The sequence below is a fragment of the Aphelocoma coerulescens genome, chromosome 9 (assembly GCF_041296385.1).
Source record: "Aphelocoma coerulescens isolate FSJ_1873_10779 chromosome 9, UR_Acoe_1.0, whole genome shotgun sequence".
Taxonomy (NCBI): Eukaryota; Metazoa; Chordata; class Aves; order Passeriformes; family Corvidae; genus Aphelocoma; species Aphelocoma coerulescens.
Window position 1 is genome coordinate 21,750,547 of NC_091023.1, and position 14,823 is coordinate 21,765,369.

The following is a 14,823-nucleotide window of genomic DNA, read 5'->3' on the forward strand; positions in this document are numbered from 1 at the left end:
ATGCTAAAAAGGTGAGACTATAACTCAGTTCTGTGTTTGCTATTCCTAATTAATTAATTGTTGGGCAGTAGCCTCAATGAATAGATGGATAGGTTGTATAGGGCAGCAGATTGTTGAGCACTTGCAGAATTTGAATCAACATATTTTCATTGTATTTGCAATTTGAATTTTGGATTTGCTCTTTTCAAGCCTTTCTTTTTCAATGTCTAAGTAACAATTTATTTTTGAGACTGAGAGGTCAGACATTCAGTCCTGTCATTGGCTGCCCTGAAGCTATCACATCAAAACCACAAACTCAACGCAAATAAAAAGACTAAGATTTATCAAATCTTTTGAGACTTTCATGACAAAATTTCATTTTGAGCACTAGGTGCAAGGGCAAGCAGGGAAGCTGGCCAGGAGCATGTTGAGAGTCAATGCTGGACAAAATTCTCCTCAGTCTTCCTGTAGGTGATCTACATAGGACTTTCCTTTGGGATCTGGACTCAACTGAAGAGGAATCAGTGGAAAAAAAAAGAGAAGGAATAAATAGGAATGATCAGGGAGACAGGCAGGAGAATAAACCAAAGAGTAGCAATGATAAATCTGGGGCAAGATTTAGCATCAAAATAATGTGGATCTGAGGAGGAGGAGGAGAAACATTTTCAGATTTTACTGCTGTCTTGATTTGAGAATCACAATTGCTCCCTGTGGTAACACAAATGAATTCTACCGTAAAAGGTATTTGATAAAGTCTTTCATGCTCTTTCGAACAGTCTATACTATACAGAGGTTTTTTCTATCATCTATTATTTTATTATCTTCCTTTCTGAATTCAAATTACTTTATAGCTCAGATTCTGAAATACTTTAGAGAGGCATTTAGTATGCTGAGGAGTGAACAATCCAAGAGAGCTTCGGTGCATCTTTGCATTTCCAATGACACAGGGCATCCCACAACAGGTCACATCTCCTGTAAACTGCAGCAGCTAAACTCCTCTGTTACTCATGCCCAGACCTCCAAATCTTAAGGTTTGATCTGTACCACCTATCAATAGTTTCAAAAGATTAATAAAACCTTTGGTGGTAACCCAAGGCTTTCTGGCCATATGCCAGCTTTAGTACACGTAAAGGCCATTATTGCTAGGATAAAGAACTCCCAACTGCCCTAAAAAGTTGTTTTCTTTTCAGCTGAAGGTGTATTCTGTAACTTGATATTCATGCTTAAAAATTCCTTTCCACCTCAACTTTGCTAGTAAATCCCAGTTGCACAAACATTCAAAGTGATTGCAGAGTTTGGAACACCACACAACGCCACTTCATTTCAAAACACAACTGCTATTTTGCAGAACCAGCTACATTTGCATCCGTTTTTACTTACAACAGTCTCTCCTTAGAACTGAGAGCCCAGAGATGTTTCATGTCTCGAAGAAGAAATCCGTGTTCTAAAACACACTACGAAGCCAAGCAGGAACACGGCCAGCCATTAGAGGAAAGATAAGGGTGAACACTGGGTTGGTGTGACACACCAATTGTAAACATGATCAGACAAATCCTCAAGAGATGCAGAACAAAATTCCTCATCTCTTCTTTCATGTTTCAAGTTAGAAAGGGAAGCACTGTTCCAAATACAGTGTATTTCTCTCAACTTAGTAGTAAAAAAGGCCAGGTTGATGGGACTTGGAGCAGCCTGGAGGGGAAGGTGTCCCTACCAAAACCTAGATAACCTTTAGAAGTCCCTTCCAACCCAAAACATTCTGTGAAATATTTTAGAACAGACACTGCTCTTGCATACTTCCCTAAATACTTTCTCAAAGGGATGGGATTTGCATGGGTTTAGTTCAAGAAATTAACTATATTTGTTTAAAAAAATCAGGTGTATGAAATGATAATAGAGGAGGCTGCAATCCTGAATACATGATACACATAAGAAGGGTACAGTTCTGGTGGGGTTTGGTCAGATCCCATATGCCAGCAGCCCCTCCACCTCAGAGCAGCCACAGGTCTGGTAGCTCCAGAAAGCTGCTACAAATCCAGCCCTATTTAGATGCAGAACCCTTGCCAAGATGGCCAACAAAGGTATAAATAAGACATCATCTTTATGGGCTCGCAGTCCCACCCCACATTAAGATGAGATTACAAGCATTCTTACATGAATCTGCAAACACACCAGTGGAAAAGATTTCCAGATGCTACAAGCTGTGTAAATATATCACTCCCAGATCAGAGAAACTGATACCTAAGTGCCCTTACCTCAATTTGATATGATGTTTTGACCACTAAACTTCATAACCAGTTAGTGAAAAATACAGTATTTAAATATAGTAGTATAAAGTATTCAATGGAGTGCTTCAAAATTAGTGAGAAGTTGAATTAAATTGAGTAGATGTCTTTAAAGACTCCTTTAAATTGTGATGTATTTTTCAACTGCACCAAATGTTTATTCTTTACCATTAGTGGGAATATTCACTAATGCTTATTAACTAGTATTTTCATGATCAAAAATCCCTTTAAATAATTCCTGCATCTTAGTTTGCCAAAACAGGAAGAATTCTCATCAAAATTTTCTATTAAACGGTTTTTGAATTAGACAAATTAAGCCCATGAAAAGAGTGTCAGTTGTCTTATTATCTTCCATTTACTCATATCAATAAATCATTTTCTTAAAATAGTTCTACTTCTTATCTGAAGTAATTGTTTATATTACCAGAAGTTGGCTACAATTTTCTAATGTGGACTAGAGCTGTCTGACATTTTGCACAGTAAGTAGGTAACGAAATGGTGATTTTACCCATAACAGAAAGAATGGGTAACTCTGTCACTTATGTGTAAAGTTTTAGACAGCTAAGTAATACAGATTTAAATCAAAAATGACAGATGCACTGGCTTGGAATATAATGGGCACTGAAGTGAACCTTTATTCCTTTTAGCAGCTTATGGTTAACTCTTAAATGGACCACACATTATTCTCCCTTTTGAGTACTGTAACTATTCAGCTAAATGATCAAATGGCCATTCTGTTGGTGGCTGCTCTGTGCTCCAGAACACAAAGATTCCCTGACCTACTGTAGAAATTCCACTGAACTCATGTTAATCAGAGGTCATCCTGGAGAAAAAAATAACCCAGATGTTTCTCATTTGAGAACTTCAGTATCAAAATCTGTGCATTGCATATCATTAGGTCAAGTGGGAGTTACTTTGATTCATATTTCATAAAATATACACATGCTTCTCATCTGATCACTGTAGCAGAGTGTCTAGAACCCACACAGAGGCTCCTGAAACTAATTGTCCTTTTGTTGTCTCTTGCAGGTGAAAAATTTAGTTATAGAATTGTTAACAAAGTTTTTCACCTGCTACATATTTGTGGTTCACCCTTGGTTCACTAGGGTTAATGATATGAGAAAAATTAATTGGATTTTCTTCGCCACCCTTAATACAACTATAATATCAAGCATAATACTACCTTTAATGCTAGTTCATCCCCCAAGGCAAACTTTCATATCAGATTCATAAGAAAGATATCACTTTTGTATTTTCCTGGTCAGTAGTGTGTTAGGAATTCAAGATAAAAAAAGCTAGAATACAGATAATACCACTTCTTGAGGGAGAACTCTGCAAACAAAGATGCTTGAATGAACTCAGATTTGTCCATGAATTGTTGTTCTATTCGGATACAATGCAGTAACAGTTCCAAGCACACAAAACCCTTGTTGTAGAGCTAGATCAATAACTAGCTCTTCAACAAGATGATTTTCTTTTCTTTTCTTTTTTTTTTTTTTTTTTTTTTTAAGAAAAAGACCAGCAGACTTCCTTGTGGCAGAAAAAAGAACCCATGCTTTTTGTTCTTGATCAGATGGTCGAGATGGTCCCGACTTCATTAGGGTAATTGAGATCAAGTTCCAACTCATCACAAAATTCACAGACGTATAAACATAATTTGTTAATCACAAACCCAACATCTCTAACTCAGCTCTGAAAGTGCTCTTGACTGGTATTACCAGGCTTTCCAGAACTGCAGAGTGCACACTACAACTTGAGTGCAATACTGGCATTAGAGGGATCTATCAACTTGAAGAGGTTGTTTCCTGTGATCTAGCATTCTGTACATCTGTGACTTTACTTGCATTTGTTCCAAAATGAATTTCATGCTTAACTTGTTTTTCTTAATTAAACTTCCTTTAGCAGTTTCTAATATGTGCATTATTAAAACTCATTAGTCCCATTCATGCCTGCCTGTCATTTTTGGCTTCATATTCATGTACCAAAGAGCTCTGCTGCTTTATATAGGAGGCAAATTAAATAATAAATATGAGAACTTGAACGTTTTATGAGTGTCAGTATGAGAAAGTGGCTGCAAGGCCCATAAGGTTTCACAAAAAAAAAGCATTACAGCTAAAGCTAACATGCTGACACATCTCTGATCTATAAAGTCTGCAGTAATGGTAGCAGTAAAGTGTTGTGCCATAGATGGGGAATTTTTCTCTCACATGAAATAGAAATAGGATATAGCACAGACTATATTTACTGTTGTAAAAAAATTTCAAATAAAATTTCCCAAAAGCTTAGAATATAACACCATTAAACGTCTACAAAGATTTAGTCTTTCCATCTGACTTCATGTGTAGCTCCTATTATTCAGCTCCTTGTCCTCTTTTCATTTTCTACCCCTGTCTGTGAGAGACTTATTTCAGCTGTAGCAACCAGGCTCAGTCCCCCTGTAGTCATGTCCTGGCCACGCTGACCACGACTCCAGTGACCAGAGGGTTTCCTGACCCAGCAGCAACGTCTCGTGGTGACTGTTCCAGGGCCCAGATCCTCCACAGAAATAAACCATCATTGTGAAACCAGCTGAAGAACAAAAGCCCCATCCCACAATGCCTGTTTTGTGCAGGCTTGAGAATGTCAAAATATTCAGTCTATCTGTAAGGTTTCTCCTGACTAAATTGTCGTTTTCTCCTCATGAATATTTCTAACACTGTGTGCCTACATAACACTTTACTGCTTTCAAGTACTGTTTTGGAAACTGGGGGACGGGGTTGGGAAGGCAAAAGTTAAGGAACAACTTTAAGTTCAGATATTGAACTCGAAAGCTTCAGACAAGATGTAATTAAATAGAAGTATAAAACACAACATAAGTGTATTCCCCTCATTAAATTCCCAGAACCAGTTCAACAAGTGAGCTAATGGATTCTCTAGGCAGGATGTGATTGAGGAGATTTAGAAAACATCTTTTTAAATTGCCATTTAAGTTCTCTGCTTCGTTGAAGGAATATGAGTTACTTGAAATACTATAGTTGTAAAGTGTCCTTGACCACTTTTATGATTTTACAGTCACGTGGTGCTAATTTCCAAGCATTACATTCTCCCTTAATCTGGTGCAAAAGACCTAACCAAGCATCAGCAGAAGGTAAAAAGCTACCCAAAGGCAACACTAAAACTGATTATGCAGAAAATATTATGAGGACAAAACAGAAGAATTCAACAAATGGGGTAAAGAGAACTCAAATTGCCTTTCTTTTAATGGCCTCATGTTTTATTTGACCACAGCAGTGGAAAAACCACGTTACCCTGCTATGCACAGCCCAGATCTTTACGTGGCTTGGTAACCATGAGGATATTTACAGTACAGACACTGTGCCCCCTGGTTTCACACAGCTGGTGCTCCCTCACACCACCTTTTGTTTTCTAGTGAGAAGTGCCACGGTGGAGTGAGTGCACAGCAAAATTTAACAGGGCACTAATCAGCCAACCAGTCACTTTTTAACCCTGGAGAATACACAAAGCATCATTAATGAGCAATTAATAGTTATGGGAACAAAGTCTGTTGGAAAAAACATGGAGTCTTCACAGGCAGGTGGAAACGTGCAGCTGAGTCACCAAGAAGCCAAAATTATTTCCCCTTGTAATCCTGCTAATTCAGTAGTAATCCTGGGGAATGTAATGTCATCATTTGTTATTAAAATTACAAGACATGCTCTCAATATGCAAGACATGATGAAGTTTTGCCATCAGGTTCTTTTTTTTGCATCCCCTAACTCCCTCTCCCTCCCTTCCATACAAACTCTTGTGCAACAACTGTATCAGGGCAGGCATCCCCATGTGAGTGCTTATGTTCCCCTCATAATGCAGAGCTTAGAACCAGGGCTACAGTAATGGAGACAAACCTCTAGAACAGCCTTTATTCATCAGTCAGGACCTATTTTTTATCATTATCTATTATTTTATCACCTATTATACTTACCATGGAGGGATATCTGGGACTAATCAGAAACTATATCATTTACTGGATCAGACTAATAACTGCCCATCCTTTATTAAAAAAAATCCCCCGAGGTTTCTACTGGATCTCTAGCAAAATGTTGTATTTTCATTATTTGCTTTCAAAGAACGTCTGTCTCCTTTTGCCCTTCTTTTTTCACTATTTAATTTTTAAATAGTTCCTTTTTCATGTGATTAAAAAACCATAATAAATATGACATCAAACAAATAATTCAGAGCTAGCCAAGGATGTGTAATACAGCTCTACATCTCTATTAGAAGGGAATATATATTTGCTTTTAATAAAGAAAGGCAAGCCAATCCATTACGAACTGAGACCACATCTAAGTCTCTGCTTTCTTCCCTTTTCTCCAGACTCCATTTGAACTATTAGAGTGGTTTATGCTTGTGTGGATGCCAGTGGATATTAAATACGTAAACTGATAAAAAATACAACTACCACCATTACCATGTTCAAATTCCTCCATTCACTTGCAAATCAATTTATCTGCCTACAGCCCTGTCCCAGTCTTTAAATAACCCTCCTCAGCAGACTGCTCCACCTCCAGCCAAATAATCCAGAGAAAACCCACTTTGTTAAAGACATTTAAGTATCAACAGCTAAGATATTATCTTCTTACCCTACTCTAGGAGAAGGGGTAAGATAACCAAAGCAGCATCAGGACAGCAGCTCTTCTCCTTGCTCCTACACTCACTGCCTTAAACAGCCTGAACCACTCTCATGGCTTTCATTGCTACTTCAGTTAATCACAAAACAGAGGTGTTCAGCCAAAACCCTGCTTCCCAGCACACTTAGCATTATTATCCTCAGCCTCATTTTTCTCCCCCCAGCCTGCATATGATTCGCATGAAATGTACAGGATAAATGGGATCTCTTTGTGGGTATCTAAGGATCTCCTAATCGTTTACTGCAAAACTGCTTTTGCAACATCACTGCAATCTGTAGCCACAGTCAAAGAAAAAACTGTGTCATTTATCAAAAAGTAACTAAGAAGCAGTCTTCTTTAACCCTGTATCCTGCACCAGTAATAGAGTGAGGGAAGAAAAAAAAGAAAAAATAAGTAATCCTTCCCAACCACTATTCCCAAACATGGCTACTTAGCTTTTGGCTCCCAATCTGCAAATCTAATTTCAAAGATGCAGAAGTGGTCTGCGTGTTACAGCTGTTGAGCCTACACAAGTCTCAGTGCAGTCAATGGGAATCAGTATCTTTGAAAATCAGGGCCCTGAATAATGGGTTCTATTTCTAAATGTTCATTTATACCACGCATGGGTCTTTCTCTTGTAAGGTGCTGGTAATAAAGTACGTGCAATTTCATAAGTATCCTTTGCTTCAACTAAGCCAGCCCAGAAAAAAAGTAGGGGGAAATGTCCCAAAGCTCACAGTACAGCTCTTTCAGCAATAACAATAGTCTGTAGATGCACCAAAAATGCTGCTACTGTAAAAAAAAAACAAACAAACAAAAGAAACCAACCTAGGTCTTAAGGGAGCATGAAAAGGTTATTGTGAGCATTGCCAAAAATACATGGTTTCGGATGTGAATTATCTCTGTGAATTTACCAGTACGGTCTGGTCCCACTAAGGCTCTGGATAAATGCAAATATTGCCACAGTGGATGGCAGTGCTTGCAAAAAATAATTCCTAAAACAATTTCTTACGCTTATGCTGAGGAAAAGAAAAATCTGCTTCATTTCAAATTCACAGAACATCTAAACGTGCTAAAAACATTCACTTTCATATTTATAGCTTCTACAAGACATATTTCCATTTTATACTAGTGGATTTTAATGCCATAGTTGTTAGAGCTAAAACAAACTGGCCTTCCAGAAAGCAAACCCGGTGTCAAACTAAAATGATATTCCTTCAAAAGGTCAGCAAATTTACAGAACGAAATGACCAGTCCAGATTGTGTCACCTGCACCAGCAAGAGCACAACACTATAATCAAGCTCTGGTTTGTTTTATTTAAACAGTTATTTAAATGTAATTGCTCTTAAACCATGTGCATCCTTAAAATTATTCCAGATAACATCCTTTCTTCTGATTCCAAGGTAACATTCTGGCTTTAATTATAAGTCAATTAATATTAAGTAATTTAACTGATTAATTTTAATTAAACCTGTTGAAAATTGATTTTTCTGTAGCAAGATGATGCTCTAGTGCGATCATCAGGAAAGGAGGATGGGGGGGGGCGGTCGGGGGGGGGGGGGGGGGCTGAGGGGGGAGCAGAAGAACCAGCACTCAGCACCCAGGCGAGAAAGAAGATGTCTGAAGAAACAGAAAAAGCCATCCCCCGCCAGGCCCGGCAGCCGGGCAGGGAGCCGGCGCTGCGGGAGGCACCGGGGGCTGCGGAGCGCCCGCGGAGCTGCGCGCCCGGCCCGAGGCGGGCGGCGGCCCCGGGGCGGCGGGGGAGGAAAAGTTCGCCGGGGCGGCGGCGGCGGCTGCGGGGGGTGTGTGCGTGAGTGTGTGTGTGGAAATCCCCCCGCAAACACCCCCGCAGCCCGCAGCCGCTCCCGCCGCCGCGCATCCCCCCGGGCAGGCACCGCTCGGGCTCGCCGCCGCAGCCGGGCAGCCCCCGCGCAGCCCCGCACCCACAGCCCCGAATGCATCCCCCTGCCCGCGGACACGCACACACGGGCACACACGGGCACACACGGGCACACACGGCTCGGAAACCGGCCCTGCCGAGCGCTCCCGGGCTCAGCCCCGCAGCCGCCCTGCCCTGCCCGGGGCCCCGCGCCCGGCCCGGCCGCCCCGCTCCATCCCGGCTGTCCCTCTCTCCTCCATCCCGGCCGCCCTGCTGCATCCCGGCCCGGCCGCCCCCTCCCTCCTCTCCATCCCGGCGCGGGCTCGCCCCGCACGCCGGGAGCATCAAAGTATTTACCAGTTCACGGCCGCTTTCCCGCAATCGCAGCTGAAGCTGTAATCCGCTGGATTCGCCTCCTCCGGCTCTCCCAGCCGCTGGGAGCGGGAGGGCTCCCAATAGTGCTCCGGACACTTCCCAATTATACCGATTTTTATATATTTTTCTCCCCTTTCCTGGGATCGGGGCGCGGGGAGGGGGGGCTGGAAATCCCCATCCGGAATCCAGCCTCATCCGTGCGGAGCCACCTCCATGTAAATCCGACCATCAGGCAGGCAATGGAAATGATCAAACGCTACTTCTCTCCGTCTGCAGGCAGATAATCCCACTAATCCAATAGATCTCCCCCGATCCGAAATTGCCCTCCAGACGAATCCCTTTCGCTCGGTGTCCGGCGGGCGACCGCGGAGCCGCGACGGTGCCCCGAGGGGCACGGGAGGGGCGCGGAGGGGCGCGGAGGGGTGCTAATCTTTTTTGGCTCCTGGATGCACGGCTCGCTCAAACCGCCGAGATCCCTGCTTTTTCCCCTATTACACGTTTCCACTCCAAATTGCTGCTGGATGAAAAATGGTACAAAGATACCCCCAGCGGCGGAGCGGCGAACAGCGCGGGCAGCCCCGGCCCCGCACCGCCCCGCACCGCCCCGGGCGGACCGGCCTCCGGGGGACCCTCCCGCAGCGCCACGGCCCCGCAGCGGGGCCCGGGGGTCCCTCCGGCGGCCGCGGGCAGCGGCACGGAACGCACGCACCGCTGGGAGCGCCGGGGTACGAGGGGATGCCAGCGCAGGATGGGGGTGCTTCACACACCTGCGTGCGTGCGTGCGGGTGGGCTGCAGCCTCTTAGTTAATTATGCCCAAATTACGTAACTTATATATAGTTTATATAGAGAGATGTGGATTATACTCAAATATTTCACTCGGGTGTAATTTCGGATGAAACCGTGGTCTCACTTACTTGGATTGGCACTGTCTGCACACAAGGTATAAGTGACTCCTTTTGTTTCCCCTTGCTGTTTCTTGAAATCTTTTACTTATTTTTCATTACTTTCTTTCTATTTCTAATTGAGGAAAAAAAAATATTCTCCGACCCTGGCCCTCACGCTTTCTAGGATCACAGCAGAGAATGAAAGTTGAAAACTCAGGGGATGTGGGGAGAAAGGAAGGCCAGATCAGAAGGACAAGGAGAATAGTCCTTTGAATGCTAAAAGGTCTATTCATTTTTTAAGAACGGCCATATCCACACATTAAAACATCCTGATTTTAGCCTCTTGTAGAGAGCTCATTAGCATCTCTTATTTTAGGAGGGACTTCCCTTCACTCTGTGTTTAAAATCTGTATTTTGCTTCGTTAATATCCACCTTGGTTTAAAATATTGACACCAATCAAGCACAGCAAACCCACTCATGTTTCCAAGCCTACAGCCCCAGGCAAGGTCTGGAGGTGCCTGATAATTTGATAAGCTTTTACACCCTCACCTGAGGGCACATCCCAATGGAGGGAAGGTCAGTCCCAGCCTCGCTGGGCTGTTTATGTCTCTGAGTCCCACTGAGGATCTGGATCTAAATGTCCATGGCAGGAGTGACAGGACACAGCAGCAGTTTATCCTATGACGTTCCCATGTACTGGAATAATCGTGTCCTGGGCACATTTTTCACCTGTCTCAATAACTATTATAGTCCATGGTTAATTATGAAAGTCCAGAATCCTTCAGTACTCTGAAATTTAACTCTCTTGCTGTCACCAAAACGTGCAGCTCTCAGGTACGGGAGGGAAAAGCAGAACATACTCTGCTGACAGAGCAATGCCCTGCACGTTGTTAGTCTCAAGGGAATACTACATGAAAAAAAAGGGTTTCAAAACTAGAAAGAAAATTTGTATATGAAAATCAATCACTTGCCACCAGCCACAGATCAACCAACAGCCTAAAAACTATCACCAAAGAGGCAATACCAGGTGAGATATTCTGCCATCCTTCATCCACACAAAACCCTGGAGGAGCTTTATCTTTGGGTTGTTTTTTGTACTGAAAAGTAAGAAATAAAGGTGAAATAAAATAACTTCACTCTCCTTGTCACTCTATGAGCCACTGGAATCCAAGTGGGCAAAGTTTTATTCTCTCTCCTTCAAGGAGGATGTATCTATCTTCCTCAGGTTCCCTGAGCCACCATGTGAACATCTTGGAGTGCTCTGAGTACCATTTAAGTAGATTGCCCCCTACTAACTGTGGGGGAAAATCTACCCAATTTCTCTCTTTACCATGTCTTTTGTAGGTGGCAGGAGCTGACAATTTACACCCAACTTGCAACAATCCCACCTCTGGCCACCAAGTCTCCATCTGGTCCTAACCCATCTTCACTTGTGCAGAAATGGCACCAATTGTTGAGCACGTTAAGTTTTTCTTTAACTCCCTCTCAGAGCAGGGATGTGTAACATCAGTTCATTCACACATCACTTCTGCTCTGGCCTTTCCCCAAGGTTGGAGTTCCTCTCCAGAGCTTTTCCACTGTCTTTCACTCTACTTCCATCCTCTGTGCTTCAAACATTTCTCCCTTCTTCTTCCCTCCAGGGGCCTCAATAGCATAACAGCTCTCCTCTCAGCCAAAATACTGCTGGGGAAAGAGAAACACTGGCTTGTGGAGGGCAACAAGATTTGTCTCCAGTTCCAGAAAATTGTGCAGGTCCAGGAAGGGATATTTGGCTTAAAAAACAAAGTGTGGGGCTAATACCTCTCTACTGAGATGAGGTAACAACAGCTGAGCCTACATATGTGGTAATAATATATTATATTCTGATATATTATAATATATGACATGCTGGTATTAGCAGCGCAGTGTCTGGTGCTGATTCAGTCTACAACCAGGATGTCCTTGCCTTTAAGAACTAAGTGGTCTGCACACACATATTTTTATATATATATATATATTTTTATATATATATATGTAGGGTTGGACATGATCTGTAAGGTACTTTCCAACCCAAACCATTCTACAATATACACACATACATGCCTACATATAAATGTGCAAAGAGTGTTCGAATCTGTTTGAAACAAGGGGAGAAGAACCTGTAATTAATCAGAAATTTGTTTAATATGTTTTAATGCCCTGCATGTCAAAAAAAATTACACTTTCATTGCAATCTAGGGAATGCCAAACTGGTCTAAAGACTGGCATTGTGTAATATTTAGTTTAGTTGAGTCTTGATAGGGTTGTGTTATCTGCATTTATTAAAAGAATGAAAAGAGAGATAAATTTCTGTGGACTGAAAATCCATGGAAATTTCTTAGGCCAGCATCCTGCAATATTCTAAAATTCTCCTCTGCTCCATTTTCTCTGTTTTAAGAACATGAATCCCTTCATACAACCCTCATGTAAGCACCTAACTTCTAAAAAGAACAAAACACACAATCAAAAGCTAAAAAGAAGAAAGAAGATCCCAACTAGCAATCCAAGCTAAAGTGCACATTGAGATACATAAAGTATGCACCCAAAGCTTTGATGATAGGCTAGCTTTTTGATGCAACACAAGTTTCATGAGCTATTGAAATATGTAGCTTAAGACATTCAAGTTCTTTCAAGTATAAATTTTATCAGACCGTGTTTCTCAAAAAAAATTAACTTTTCTAATAGGTAGAACAGGTGGAATTGTTTACATATACAAGATACTAAAGATTCATTAATTTGTCTCAAGGTAGCTCATTAAATTTTGTCTTGCAATAACTTTGTTAAATATTTTCTTTGCTTTTACAAAACTTAAGATTACTCATCTCTGTGAATTTATCTTCTTTAGATTGCCCCGATTGCCAGATATTTAATGAAATTATAATGCCTGTCTATGAGCTGCTGTAGTTAGCTGCAACTGCTGAGTTATTGCCATTCATTTGGTTTAACCTTGCCAAGAAGAGCCACTTAAAGAGGCCATCCCTCTTCACAGAGCATCTTCACAAAGGCACAGGGCCCTGACAGTCCTTCAGTTGCTCCAAACACGGTTATCATTTGCTTTCTTTAGTATTTTCTTTTACACTAAAACAAATACATTTTAAAAAATACAATGCTTTGCTTGTGTGGCAAAGAACTCCTTTGGGACTGGTCAGAGTTTCACATTATCAGAAGTCAAGAAAATTAGCAGCACTAGTCTGAGGGTTCCGACTTTAACTCCCTCTTGCCCACAGAAGTGCCCAAGACTGCCATCCCTTAGGGCCTCACCACCACCTCTGCTGCACTTAAGTACTCAGGAGCACTGGTTTCCTTCCTCCCAGCCTATGATGGGGCTTGTGCAGTTTTTCATCTGATGGGATTTGGATTCTGACATCATACAGGTTGTCCTCGGCGACATTCACTTTTTATCATTAGCACCTTGTACTGGGATGTTTAATTGGCTATGTTGTATCTCTGCACTGTAGATTTATTTTGCATTTTCATTTAATTAACAGCCATGACCAGTGGCCTGATGGGTGGCAAAGCATTCTGTGAAGAAGAATCCTACTGGATTAAAAGCTTTGCTGGAAGGTTTCAAACACCCACCCACTCAGTCTGAACTTCTCAAAAGCAATTTTCTGCAAAGTACCATGTTCCCAAAACACAGTGCTTGACAACAGGGGAAGAGGAAGGAAACAGGACCCAAGATGAAACAAACCCTGTTCCTACAGACTCACCCCTCTCCAAGTGTTGACTGGATGCTCAGATGAGCACAATCTACCCGTGGTTAGTCTGAGATTCAGAATTTCAGGTTCTTTTGGGTGCTGTTAAAGACGGATATTGATAAAAAAAGCCACTGCCAGTGTTCTTACTGGAACTTAATCAGTAGATTACAACACATTACAACACTGCGCTTGCCAGGGAACTCTGAATTAATTATAAAATCCATTTCCTTGTTTATGTGGCTGGGAATACATTTAGTCCAGAGGAGTTTTATGACTTTGTTCCTTCCCAAAATTTCAGTTATTATTTGAAGCCATAATCCAGCAGTACCTTGGTTTGCAGTGACCCAGTAGAGGAAACTACTGGGCTAGACTTTGTTTTCTAAATTATGGAAAGCATTTATACAAAGATTTTTCTGCTCATACTGTGTGAAAGCTGACCAATTTCTAGTTTTTCTAATTAAATTGGTTTAAACCTAACACTGAGTACATACTGTATTCAACTTCCAACGTGCTGAGTTTGAAAGCACACAGGGACATTCCCTGAAGGAGCTGCTGTTCTGAATCTCTATTTCATGCGGTTTGTATTCATTTAGACCCAGCAAGCAAATGACAGAGAACTATGGGCTAACTTCATCTCTGATGTGATGAAATGGAAGTTAGAGGAACCTCATCAGAGGGTTTTGTTTCCTAATACTTAAACTCAGCAGAGAAAAAGGAACACGTAGCCTGGATGGTTAGCATTTTCAAGTATAAACAGTAAATTATTGTGCTTTTACTGTGGCATACCTTTTCCTTTTTCACCAGTCACTTTCCATAAGCAAGGAAAGCTTGAACTTCTGTGAATTAAGACGTGCTGGAACCTTGACACTCTCTGTACTGACAGAGCATTTTAGGCCCTTATTTAAATCAGTCAGTAATAAGATGACCGAAACACATCACGGTTTTACTACCAGCTTCTCTTGGCATCTGTTTGCCTCCAGTTACGACTGCGCCGATAACTTGGTGACCGATATAATTGGCCTGGCTGTCATTATGGCTACTGGCCAAAAGAGGCAAAGA

At 41.8% G+C, this 14,823-nt stretch overlaps 1 protein-coding gene across 10 annotated transcripts in view; it reads right to left on the bottom strand.

The window, feature by feature from the left end:
• Window positions 1–14,823, bottom strand: part of NLGN1 (neuroligin 1) — a 428,954-nt gene that overhangs the window by 302,966 nt on the left and 111,165 nt on the right. Inside the window, exon 1 of one of the 10 annotated variants that reach the window (XM_069023948.1) lies at window positions 9,145–9,234. The exons of the other annotated variants lie outside the window; for them this stretch is intronic. The gene's annotated coding sequence lies outside the window, so the exon portion shown is untranslated. Of the gene's footprint in view, window positions 1–9,144; window positions 9,235–14,823 lie in introns of those variants that run through there. 10 annotated transcript variants of the gene reach the window in all.